We start from the raw sequence: 13929 nt of genomic DNA on the forward strand, positions 1-13929 counted from the left end.
CTTCGACTACTTGTAAAATCGATGCTCGTGAATTTTGCTAGGTTCGATCTAAAACGATCTATCCCGTTGTTTTGAGCCGGAATACAAGTTTTCGCGCAGTTCTGAGAAAAAAAGTTTACACCTATATCTCGTGTACTCTTCGACGACTTGTAAAATCGATGCTCGTGAATCTTGCTAGTTTCGATCTAAAACGAGGTATCCCGTTGTTTTGAGCCGGAATACAAGTTTTCGCGCAGTTCAGAGAGAAAAAGTTTACACCCTTCTCTCGTCTACTCTTCGACGACTTGTAAAATCGACGCTCGTGAACTTTGCTAGTTTCGATCTAAAACGAAGTATCTCGTTGTTTTGAGCCGGAATACAAGTTTTCGCGCAGTTCTGAGAGAAAAAGTTTACACCTTTCCCCCGTCTACTCTTCGACGACTTGTAAAATCGATGCTCGTGAATTTTGCTAGTTTCGATCTAAAACGATGTATCCTGTTCTTTTGAGCCGGAATACAAGTTTTCGCGCAGTTCCGAGAGAAAACGTTTACACCTTTCTCACGTCTACTCTTCGACGACTTGTAAAATCGATGCTCGTGAATCTTGCTAGTTTCGATCTAAAACGATGTATCTCGTTGTTTTGAGCCGGAATACAAGTTTTCGGGCTGTTCTGAGAGAAAAAGTTTAGACCTTTCTCTCGTCTACTCTTCGACGACTTGTAAAATCGATGCTCGTGAATTTTGCTAGTTTCGATCTAAAACGAAGTATCCTGTTGTTTTGAGCCGGAATACAAGTTTTCGCGCAGTTCTGAAAGAAAAAGTTTACACCTTTCCCTCGTCTACTCTTCGAAGACTTATAAATTTGATGCTCGTGAATTTTGCTAGTTTCGATCTAAAACGATGTATCCTGTTGTTTTGAGCCGGAATATAAGGTTTCGCGCTATTCTGAGAGAAAAAGTTTACACCTTTCTCTCGTCTACTCTTCGACGACTTGTAAAATCGATTCTCGTGAATCTTGCTTGTTTCGATCTAAAACGATGGATCCCTTTCTTTTGAGCCGGAATACAAGTTTTCGCGCAGTTCTGAGAGAAAAAGTTTACACCTTTCTCTCGTCTACTCTTCGACGACTTGTACAATCGATTCTCGTGAATCTTGCTAGTTTCGATCTAAAACGATGGATCCCGTTGTTTTGAGCCGCAATACAATTTTTCGCGCAGTTCTGAGAGAAAACGTTTACACCTTTCTGTCGTCTACTCTTCGACGACTTGTAAAATCGATGCTCGTGAATCTTGCTAGTTTCGATCTAAAACGATGTATCCCGTTGTTTTGAGCCGGAATACAAGTTTTCGCGCAGTTCTGCGAGAAAAAGTTTACACCTTTCCCTCGTCTACTCTTCGACGACTTGTAAAATCGATGCTCGTGAATTTTGCTAGTTTCGATCTAAAACGATGTATCCCGTTGTTTTGAGCCGGAATACAAGTTTTCGGGCTGTTCTGAGAGAAAAAGTTTAGACCTTTCTCTCGTCTACTCTTCGACGACTTGTAAAATCGATTCCAGTGAATTTTTCTAGTTTCGATTCAAAACGATGTATCCCGTTGTTTTGAGCCGGAATACAAGTTTTCGCGCTGCTCTGAGAGAAAAAGTTTACACCTTTCTCTCGTCTACTCTTCGACGACTTGTAAAATCGATGCTCGTGAATTTTGCTAGTTTCGATCTAAAACGATGTATCCTGTTGTTTTGAGACGGAATACAAGTTTTCGCGCAGTTCTGAAAGAAAAAGTTTACACCTTTTCGTCGTCTACTCTTCGACGACTTATAAAATCGATGCTCGTGAATTTTGCTAGTTTCGATCTAAAACGATGTATCCTGTTGTTTTGAGCCGGAATATAAGGTTTCGCGCTATTCTGAGAGAAAAAGTTTACACCTTTCTCTCGTCTACTCTTCGACGACTTGTAAAATCGATTCTCGTGAATCTTGCTTGTTTCGATCTAAAACAATGGATCCCTTTGTTTTGAGCCGAAATAAAAGTTTTCGCGCAGTTCTGAGAGAAAACGTTTACACCTTTCTCTCGTCTACTCTTCGACGACTTGTAATATCGATGCCACTGAATTTTGCTAGTTTCGATCTAAATCGATGTATCCCGTTGTTTTGAGACGAAATACAAGTTTTCGCACTGTACTGAGAGAAAAAGCTTACACCTTTCTCTCGTCTACTCTTCGACGACTTGTAAAATTGATGCTCGTGAATCTTACTAGTTTCGATCTAAAACGATGTATCTCGTTGTTTTGAGCCGGAATACAAGTTTTCGCGCAGTTCTAAGAGAAATAGTTTACACCTTTCTCTCGTCTACTCTTCGATGACTTGTAATATCGATGCCAGTGAATTTTGCTAGTTTCGATCTAAAACGATGTATCCCGTTGTTTTGAGCCGGAATACAAGTTTTCGCGCTGTTCTGAGAGAAAAAGTTTTCACCTTTCTCTCGTCTACTCTTCGACGACTTGTAAGATCGATGCTCGTGAGTTTTGCTAGGTTCGATCTAAAACGATGTATCTCGTTGTTTTGAGCCGGTATACAAGTTTTCGCGCAGATCTGAGAGAAAAAGTTTACACCTATATCTCGTCTACTCTTCGACGACTTGTAAAATCGATGTTCGTGAATCTTGCTATTTTCGTTCTAAAACGATGTATCCCGTTGTTTTGAGCCGGAATACAAGTTTTTGGGCTGTTCTGAGAGAAAACGTTTACACCTTTCTCTCGTCTACTCTTCAACGACTTGTAAAATTGATGCTCGTGAATTTTGCTAGTTTCGATCTAAAACGATGTATCCCGTTGTTTTGAGCCGGAATACAAGTTTTTGGGCTGTTCTGAGAGAAAACGTTTACACCTTTCTCTCGTCTACTCCTCGACGACTTGTAAAATCGATGGTCGTGAATTTTGCTAGTTTCGATCTAAAACGATGTATCCCGTTGTTTTGAGCCGGAATACAAGTTTTTGGGCTGTTCTGAGAGAAAACGTTTACACCTTTCTCTCGTCTACTCTTCGACGACTTGTAAAATCGATGGTCGTGAATTTTGCTAGTTTCGATCTAAAACGATGTATCCTGTTGTTTTGAGCCGGAATACAAGTTTTCGCGCCGTTCTGAGAGAAAAAGTTTACACCTTTCTCTCGTCTACTCTTCGCCGACTTGTAAAATCGATTCCAGTGAATTTTGCTAGTTTCGATTTAAAACGATGTATCCCGTTGTTTTGAGCCGGAATACAAATTTTCGCGCTGCTCTGAGAGAAAAAGTTTACACCTTTCTCTCGTCTACTCTTCGACGACTTGTAAAATTGATGCTCGTGAATCTTGCTAGTTTTGATCTAAAACGATGTATCCCGTTGTTTTGAGCCGGAATACAAGTTTTAGTGCAGTTCTGAGAGAAAACGTTTTCACCTTTCTCTCGTCTACTCTTCGACGAATTGTAAAAACGATTGCAGTGAATTTTTCTAGTTTCGATTTAAAACGATGTATCCCGTTGTTTTGAGACGGAATACAAGTTTTCGCGCTGTACTGAGAGAAAAAACTTACACCTTTCTCTCGTCTACTCTTCGACGACTTGTAAAATTGATGCTCGTGAATCTTACTAGTTTCAATCCAAAACGATGTATCTCGTTGTTTTGAGCCGGAATACAAGTTTTCGCGCAGTTCTAAGAGAAATAGTTTACACCTTTCTCTCGTCTACTCTTCGACGACTTGTAATATCAATGCCAGTGAATTTTGCTTGTTTCGATCTAAAACGATGTATCCCGTTGTTTTGAGCCGGAATACAAGTTTTCGCGCTGTTCTGAGAGAAAAAGTTTTCACCTTTCTCTCGTCTACTCTTCGACTACTTGTAAAATCGATGCTCGTGAATTTTGCTAGGTTCGATCTAAAACGATCTATCCCGTTGTTTTGAGCCGGAATACAAGTTTTCGCGCAGTTCTGAGAAAAAAAGTTTACACCTATATCTCGTCTACTCTTCGACGACTTGTAAAATCGATGCTCGTGAATCTTGCTAGTTTCGATCTAAAACGAGGTATCCCGTTGTTTTGAGCCGGAATACAAGTTTTCGCGCAGTTCAGAGAGAAAAAGTTTACACCCTTCTCTCGTCTACTCTTCGACGACTTGTAAAATCGACGCTCGTGAACTTTGCTAGTTTCGATCTAAAACGAAGTATCTCGTTGTTTTGAGCCGGAATACAAGTTTTCGCGCAGTTCTGAGAGAAAAAGTTTACACCTTTCCCCCGTCTACTCTTCGACGACTTGTAAAATCGATGCTCGTGAATTTTGCTAGTTTCGATCTAAAACGATGTATCCTGTTCTTTTGAGCCGGAATACAAGTTTTCGCGCAGTTCTGAGAGAAAAAGTTTACACCTATATCTCGTCTACTCTTCGACGACTTGTAAAATCGATGTTCGTGAATCTTGCTATTTTCGTTCTAAAACGATGTATCCCGTTGTTTTGAGCCGGAATACAAGTTTTTGGGCTGTTCTGAGAGAAAACGTTTACACCTTTCTCTCGTCTACTCTTCAACGACTTGTAAAATTGATGCTCGTGAATTTTGCTAGTTTCGATCTAAAACGATGTATCCCGTTGTTTTGAGCCGGAATACAAGTTTTTGGGCTGTTCTGAGAGAAAACGTTTACACCTTTCTCTCGTCTACTCCTCGACGACTTGTAAAATCGATGGTCGTGAATTTTGCTAGTTTCGATCTAAAACGATGTATCCCGTTGTTTTGAGCCGGAATACAAGTTTTTGGGCTGTTCTGAGAGAAAACGTTTACACCTTTCTCTCGTCTACTCTTCGACGACTTGTAAAATCGATGGTCGTGAATTTTGCTAGTTTCGATCTAAAACGATGTATCCTGTTGTTTTGAGCCGGAATACAAGTTTTCGCGCCGTTCTGAGAGAAAAAGTTTACACCTTTCTCTCGTCTACTCTTCGCCGACTTGTAAAATCGATTCCAGTGAATTTTGCTAGTTTCGATTTAAAACGATGTATCCCGTTGTTTTGAGCCGGAATACAAATTTTCGCGCTGCTCTGAGAGAAAAAGTTTACACCTTTCTCTCGTCTACTCTTCGACGACTTGTAAAATTGATGCTCGTGAATCTTGCTAGTTTCGATCTAAAACGATGTATCCCGTTGTTTTGAGCCGGAATACAAGTTTTAGTGCAGTTCTGAGAGAAAACGTTTTCACCTTTCTCTCGTCTACTCTTCGACGAATTGTAAAAACGATTGCAGTGAATTTTTCTAGTTTCGATTTAAAACGATGTATCCCGTTGTTTTGAGACGGAATACAAGTTTTCGCGCTGTACTGAGAGAAAAAACTTACACCTTTCTCTCGTCTACTCTTCGACGACTTGTAAAATTGATGCTCGTGAATCTTACTAGTTTCAATCCAAAACGATGTATCTCGTTGTTTTGAGCCGGAATACAAGTTTTCGCGCAGTTCTAAGAGAAATAGTTTACACCTTTCTCTCGTCTACTCTTCGACGACTTGTAATATCAATGCCAGTGAATTTTGCTTGTTTCGATCTAAAACGATGTATCCCGTTGTTTTGAGCCGGAATACAAGTTTTCGCGCTGTTCTGAGAGAAAAAGTTTTCACCTTTCTCTCGTCTACTCTTCGACTACTTGTAAAATCGATGCTCGTGAATTTTGCTAGGTTCGATCTAAAACGATCTATCCCGTTGTTTTGAGCCGGAATACAAGTTTTCGCGCAGTTCTGAGAAAAAAAGTTTACACCTATATCTCGTCTACTCTTCGACGACTTGTAAAATCGATGCTCGTGAATCTTGCTAGTTTCGATCTAAAACGAGGTATCCCGTTGTTTTGAGCCGGAATACAAGTTTTCGCGCAGTTCAGAGAGAAAAAGTTTACACCCTTCTCTCGTCTACTCTTCGACGACTTGTAAAATCGACGCTCGTGAACTTTGCTAGTTTCGATCTAAAACGAAGTATCTCGTTGTTTTGAGCCGGAATACAAGTTTTCGCGCAGTTCTGAGAGAAAAAGTTTACACCTTTCCCCCGTCTACTCTTCGACGACTTGTAAAATCGATGCTCGTGAATTTTGCTAGTTTCGATCTAAAACGATGTATCCTGTTCTTTGGAGCCGGAATACAAGTTTTCGCGCAGTTCTGAGAGAAAACGTTTACACCTTTCTCACGTCTACTCTTCGACGACTTGTAAAATCGATGCTCGTGAATCTTGCTAGTTTCGATCTAAAACGATGTATCTCGTTGTTTTGTGCCGGAATACAAGTTTTCGGGCTGTTCTGAGAGAAAAAGTTTAGACCTTTCTCTCGTCTACTCTTCGACGACTTGTAAAATCGATTCCAGTGAATTTTGCTAGTTTCGATTTAAAACGATGTATCCCGTTGTTTTGAGCCGGAATACAAGTTTTCGCGCTGTTCTGAGAGAAAAAGTTTAGACCTTTCTCTCGTCTACTCTTCGACGACTTGTATAATCGATTCCAGTGAATTTTGCTAGTTTCGATTTAAAACGATGTATCCCGTTGTTTTGAGCCGGGATACAAGTTTTCGCGCTGCTCTGAGAGAAAAAGTTTACACCTTTCTCTCGTCTACTCTTCGACGAGTTGTAAAATTGATGCTCGTGAATCTTGCTAGTTTCGATCTAAAACGATGTATCCCGTTGTTTTGAGCCGGAATACAAGTTTTCGTGCAGTTCTGAGAGAAAACGTTTTCACCTTTCTCTCGTCTACTCTTCGCCGCGTTGTAAAATCGATGCTCGTGAATCTTGCTACTTTCGATCTAAAACGATGTATCCCGTTGTTTTGAGCCGGAATACAAGTTTTTGGGCTGTTCTGAGAGAAAACGTTTACACCTTTCTCTCGTCTACTCTTCGACGAGTTGTAAAATCGATGCTCGTGAATTTTGCTAGTTTCGATCTAAAACGATGTATCCTGTTGTTTTGAGCCGGAATACAAGTTTTCGCGCCGTTCTGAGAGAAAAAGTTTACACCTTTCTCTCGTCTACTCTTCGACGACTTGTAAAATTGATTCCAGTGAATTTTGCTAGTTTCGATTTAAAACGATGTATCCCGTTGTTTTGAGCCGGAATACAAATTTTTGGGCTGTTCTGAGAGAAAAAGTTTAGACCTTTCTCTCGTCTACTCTTCGACGACTTGTAAAATCGATTCCAGTGAATTTTTCTAGTTTCGATTCAAAACGATGTATCCCGTTGTTTTGAGCCGGAATACAAGTTTTCGCGCTGCTCTGAGAGAAAAAGTTTACACCTTTCTCTCGTCTACTCTTCGACGACTTGTAAAATCGATGCTCGTGAATTTTGCTAGTTTCGATCTAAAACGAAGTATCCTGTTGTTTTGAGCCGGAATACAAGTTTTCGCGCAGTTCTGAAAGAAAAAGTTTACACCTTTCCCTCGTCTACTCTTCGACGACTTATAAAATCGATGCTCGTGAATTTTGCTAGTTTCGATCTAAAACAATGTATCCCGTTGTTTTGAGCCGGAATACAAGTTTTTGGGCTGTTCTGAGAGAAAACGTTTACACCTTTCTCTCGTCTACTCTTCGACGACTTGTAAAATCGATGGTCGTGAATTTTGCTAGTTTCGATCTAAAACGATGTATCCTGTTGTTTTGAGCCGGAATACAAGTTTTCGCGCCGTTCTGAGAGAAAAAGTTTACACCTTTCTCTCGTCTACTCTTCGCCGACTTGTAAAATCGATTCCAGTGAATTTTGCTAGTTTCGATTTAAAACGATGTATCCCGTTGTTTTGAGCCGGAATACAAATTTTCGCGCTGCTCTGAGAGAAAAAGTTTACACCTTTCTCTCGTCTACTCTTCGACGACTTGTAAAATTGATGCTCGTGAATCTTGCTAGTTTCGATCTAAAACGATGTATCCCGTTGTTTTGAGCCGGAATACAAGTTTTAGTGCAGTTCTGAGAGAAAACGTTTTCACCTTTCTCTCGTCTACTCTTCGACGAATTGTAAAAACGATTGCAGTGAATTTTTCTAGTTTCGATTTAAAACGATGTATCCCGTTGTTTTGAGACGGAATACAAGTTTTCGCGCTGTACTGAGAGAAAAAACTTACACCTTTCTCTCGTCTACTCTTCGACGACTTGTAAAATTGATGCTCGTGAATCTTACTAGTTTCAATCCAAAACGATGTATCTCGTTGTTTTGAGCCGGAATACAAGTTTTCGCGCAGTTCTAAGAGAAATAGTTTACACCTTTCTCTCGTCTACTCTTCGACGACTTGTAATATCAATGCCAGTGAATTTTGCTTGTTTCGATCTAAAACGATGTATCCCGTTGTTTTGAGCCGGAATACAAGTTTTCGCGCTGTTCTGAGAGAAAAAGTTTTCACCTTTCTCTCGTCTACTCTTCGACTACTTGTAAAATCGATGCTCGTGAATTTTGCTAGGTTCGATCTAAAACGATCTATCCCGTTGTTTTGAGCCGGAATACAAGTTTTCGCGCAGTTCTGAGAAAAAAAGTTTACACCTATATCTCGTCTACTCTTCGACGACTTGTAAAATCGATGCTCGTGAATCTTGCTAGTTTCGATCTAAAACGAGGTATCCCGTTGTTTTGAGCCGGAATACAAGTTTTCGCGCAGTTCAGAGAGAAAAAGTTTACACCCTTCTCTCGTCTACTCTTCGACGACTTGTAAAATCGACGCTCGTGAACTTTGCTAGTTTCGATCTAAAACGAAGTATCTCGTTGTTTTGAGCCGGAATACAAGTTTTCGCGCAGTTCTGAGAGAAAAAGTTTACACCTTTCCCCCGTCTACTCTTCGACGACTTGTAAAATCGATGCTCGTGAATTTTGCTAGTTTCGATCTAAAACGATGTATCCTGTTCTTTTGAGCCGGAATACAAGTTTTCGCGCAGTTCTGAGAGAAAACGTTTACACCTTTCTCACGTCTACTCTTCGACGACTTGTAAAATCGATGCTCGTGAATCTTGCTAGTTTCGATCTAAAACGATGTATCTCGTTGTTTTGAGCCGGAATACAAGTTTTCGGGCTGTTCTGAGAGAAAAAGTTTAGACCTTTCTCTCGTCTACTCTTCGACGACTTGTAAAATCGATTCCAGTGAATTTTGCTAGTTTCGATTTAAAACGATGTATCCCGTTGTTTTGAGCCGGAATACAAGTTTTCGCGCTGTTCTGAGAGAAAAAGTTTAGACCTTTCTCTCGTCTACTCTTCGACGACTTGTATAATCGATTCCAGTGAATTTTGCTAGTTTCGATTTAAAACGATGTATCCCGTTGTTTTGAGCCGGGATACAAGTTTTCGCGCTGCTCTGAGAGAAAAAGTTTACACCTTTCTCTCGTCTACTCTTCGACGAGTTGTAAAATTGATGCTCGTGAATCTTGCTAGTTTCGATCTAAAACGATGTATCCCGTTGTTTTGAGCCGGAATACAAGTTTTCGTGCAGTTCTGAGAGAAAACGTTTTCACCTTTCTCTCGTCTACTCTTCGCCGCGTTGTAAAATCGATGCTCGTGAATCTTGCTACTTTCGATCTAAAACGATGTATCCCGTTGTTTTGAGCCGGAATACAAGTTTTTGGGCTGTTCTGAGAGAAAACGTTTACACCTTTCTCTCGTCTACTCTTCGACGAGTTGTAAAATCGATGCTCGTGAATTTTGCTAGTTTCGATCTAAAACGATGTATCCTGTTGTTTTGAGCCGGAATACAAGTTTTCGCGCCGTTCTGAGAGAAAAAGTTTACACCTTTCTCTCGTCTACTCTTCGACGACTTGTAAAATTGATTCCAGTGAATTTTGCTAGTTTCGATTTAAAACGATGTATCCCGTTGTTTTGAGCCGGAATACAAATTTTTGGGCTGTTCTGAGAGAAAAAGTTTAGACCTTTCTCTCGTCTACTCTTCGACGACTTGTAAAATCGATTCCAGTGAATTTTTCTAGTTTCGATTCAAAACGATGTATCCCGTTGATTTGAGCCGGAATACAAGTTTTCGCGCTGCTCTGAGAGAAAAAGTTTACACCTTTCTCTCGTCTACTCTTCGACTTGTAAAATCGATGCTCGTGAATTTTGCTAGTTTCGATCTAAAACGAAGTATCCTGTTGTTTTGAGCCGGAATACAAGTTTTCGCGCAGTTCTGAAAGAAAAAGTTTACACCTTTCCCTCGTCTACTCTTCGACGACTTATAAAATCGATGCTCGTGAATTTTGCTAGTTTCGATCTAAAACAATGTATCCCGTTGTTTTGAGCCGGAATACAAGTTTTTGGGCTGTTCTGAGAGAAAACGTTTACACCTTTCTCTCGTCTACTCTTCGACGACTTGTAAAATCGATGGTCGTGAATTTTGCTAGTTTCGATCTAAAACGATGTATCCTGTTGTTTTGAGCCGGAATACAAGTTTTCGCGCCGTTCTGAGAGAAAAAGTTTACACCTTTCTCTCGTCTACTCTTCGCCGACTTGTAAAATCGATTCCAGTGAATTTTGCTAGTTTCGATTTAAAACGATGTATCCCGTTGTTTTGAGCCGGAATACAAATTTTCGCGCTGCTCTGAGAGAAAAAGTTTACACCTTTCTCTCGTCTACTCTTCGACGACTTGTAAAATTGATGCTCGTGAATCTTGCTAGTTTCGATCTAAAACGATGTATCCCGTTGTTTTGAGCCGGAATACAAGTTTTAGTGCAGTTCTGAGAGAAAACGTTTTCACCTTTCTCTCGTCTACTCTTCGACGAATTGTAAAAACGATTGCAGTGAATTTTTCTAGTTTCGATTTAAAACGATGTATCCCGTTGTTTTGAGACGGAATACAAGTTTTCGCGCTGTACTGAGAGAAAAAACTTACACCTTTCTCTCGTCTACTCTTCGACGACTTGTAAAATTGATGCTCGTGAATCTTACTAGTTTCAATCCAAAACGATGTATCTCGTTGTTTTGAGCCGGAATACAAGTTTTCGCGCAGTTCTAAGAGAAATAGTTTACACCTTTCTCTCGTCTACTCTTCGACGACTTGTAATATCAATGCCAGTGAATTTTGCTTGTTTCGATCTAAAACGATGTATCCCGTTGTTTTGAGCCGGAATACAAGTTTTCGCGCTGTTCTGAGAGAAAAAGTTTTCACCTTTCTCTCGTCTACTCTTCGACGACTTGTAAAATCGATGCTCGTGAATTTTGCTAGGTTCGATCTAAAACGATCTATCCCGTTGTTTTGAGCCGCAATACAAGTTTTCGCGCAGTTCTGAGAAAAAAAGTTTACACCTATATCTCGTCTACTCTTCGACGACTTGTAAAATCGATGCTCGTGAATCTTGCTAGTTTCGATCTAAAACGAGGTATCCCGTTGTTTTGAGCCGGAATACAAGTTTTCGCGCAGTTCAGAGAGAAAAAGTTTACACCCTTCTCTCGTCTACTCTTCGACGACTTGTAAAATCGACGCTCGTGAACTTTGCTAGTTTCGATCTAAAATGAAGTATCTCGTTGTTTTGAGCCGGAATACAAGTTTTCGCGCAGTTCTGAGAGAAAAAGTTTACACCTTTCCCCCGTCTACTCTTCGACGACTTGTAAAATCGATGCTCGTGAATTTTGCTAGTTTCGATCTAAAACGATGTATCCTGTTCTTTTGAGCCGGAATACAAGTTTTCGCGCAGTTCTGAGAGAAAACGTTTACACCTTTCTCACGTCTACTCTTCGACGACTTGTAAAATTGATGCTCGTGAATCTTGCTAGTTTCGATCTAAAACGATGTATCTCGTTGTTTTGAGCCGGAATACAAGTTTTCGGGCTGTTCTGAGAGAAAAAGTTTAGACCTTTCTCTCGTCTACTCTTCGACGACTTGTAAAATCGATTCCAGTGAATTTTGCTAGTTTCGATTTAAAACGATGTATCCCGTTGTTTTGAGCCGGAACACAAGTTTTCGCGCTGTTCTGAGAGAAAAAGTTTAGACCTTTCTCTCGTCTACTCTTCGACGACTTGTATAATCGATTCCAGTGAATTTTGCTAGTTTCGATTTAAAACGATGTATCCCGTTGTTTTGAGCCGGGATACAAGTTTTCGCGCTGCTCTGAGAGAAAAAGTTTACACCTTTCTCTCGTCTACTCTTCGACGAGTTGTAAAATTGATGCTCGTGAATTTTGCTAGTTTCGATCTAAAACGATGTATCCCGTTGTTTTGATCAGGAATACAAGTTTTCGTGCAGTTCTGAGAGAAAACGTTTTCACCTTTCTCTCGTCTACTCTTCGGCGCGTTGTAAAATCGATGCTCGTGAATCTTGCTACTTTCGATCTAAAACGATGTATCCCGTTGTTTTGAGCCGGAATACAAGTTTTTGGGCTGTTCTGAGAGAAAACGTTTACACCTTTCTCTCGTCTACTCTTCGACGAGTTGTAAAATCGAAGCTCGTGAATTTTGCTAGTTTCGATCTAAAACGATGTATCCTGTTGTTTTGAGCCGGAATACAAGTTTTCGCGCCGTTCTGAGAGAAAAAGTTTACACCTTTCTCTCGTCTACTCTTCGACGACTTGTAAAATTGATTCCAGTGAATTTTGCTAGTTTCGATTTAAAACGATGTATCCCGTTGTTTTGAGCCGGAATACAAATTTTTGGGCTGTTCTGAGAGAAAAAGTTTAGACCTTTCTCTCGTCTACTCTTCGACGACTTGTAAAATCGATTCCAGTGAATTTTTCTAGTTTCGATTCAAAACGATGTATCCCGTTGTTTTGAGTCGGAATACAAGTTTTCGCGCTGCTCTGAGAGAAAAAGTTTACACCTTTCTCTCGTCTACTCTTCGACGACTTGTAAAATCGATGCTCGTGAATTTTGCTAGTTTCGATCTAAAACGAAGTATCCTGTTGTTTTGAGCCGGAATACAAGTTTTCGCGCAGTTCTGAAAGAAAAAGTTTACACCTTTCCCTCGTCTACTCTTCGACGACTTATAAAATCGATGCTCGTGAATTTTGCTACTTTCGATCTAAAACGATGTATCCTGTTGTTTTGAGCCGGAATATAAGGTTTCGCGCTATTCTGAGAGAAAAAGTTTACACCTTTCTCTCGTCTACTCTTCGACGACTTGTAAAATCGATTCTCGTGAATCTTGCTTGTTTCGATCTAAAACAATGGATCCCTTTGTTTTGAGCCGAAATAAAAGTTTTCGCGCAGTTCTGAGAGAAAACGTTTACACCTTTCTCTCGTCTACTCTTCGACGACTTGTAATATCGATGCCACTGAATTTTGCTAGTTTCGATCTAAATCGATGTATCCCGTTGTTTTGAGACGAAATACAAGTTTTCGCACTGTACTGAGAGAAAAAGCTTACACCTTTCTCTCGTCTACTCTTCGACGACTTGTAAAATTGATGCTCGTGAATCTTACTAGTTTCGATCTAAAACGATGTATCTCGTTGTTTTGAGCCGGAATACAAGTTTTCGCGCAGTTCTAAGAGAAATAGTTTACACCTTTCTCTCGTCTACTCTTCGATGACTTGTAATATCGATGCCAGTGAATTTTGCTAGTTTCGATCTAAAACGATGTATCCCGTTGTTTTGAGCCGGAATACAAGTTTTCGCGCTGTTCTGAGAGAAAAAGTTTTCACCTTTCTCTCGTCTACTCTTCGACGACTTGTAAGATCGATGCTCGTGAGTTTTGCTAGGTTCGATCTAAAACGATGTATCTCGTTGTTTTGAGCCGGAATACAAGTTTTCGCGCAGATCTGAGAGAAAACGTTTACACCTATATCTCGTCTACTCTTCGACGACTTGTAAAATCGATGCTCGTGAATCTTGCTATTTTCGTTCTAAAACGATGTATCCCGTTGTTTTTAGCCGGAATACAAGTTTTTGGGCTGTTCTGAGAGAAAACGTTTACACCTTTCTCTCGTCTACTCTTCAACGACTTGTAAAATTGATGCTCGTGAATTTTGCTAGTTTCGATCTAAAACGATGTATCCCGTTGTTTTGAGCCGGAATACAAGTTTTTGG

Source organism: Amblyomma americanum, chromosome 7, assembly GCF_052857255.1.
Source record: "Amblyomma americanum isolate KBUSLIRL-KWMA chromosome 7, ASM5285725v1, whole genome shotgun sequence".
NCBI classification, from domain to species: Eukaryota; Metazoa; Arthropoda; class Arachnida; order Ixodida; family Ixodidae; genus Amblyomma; species Amblyomma americanum.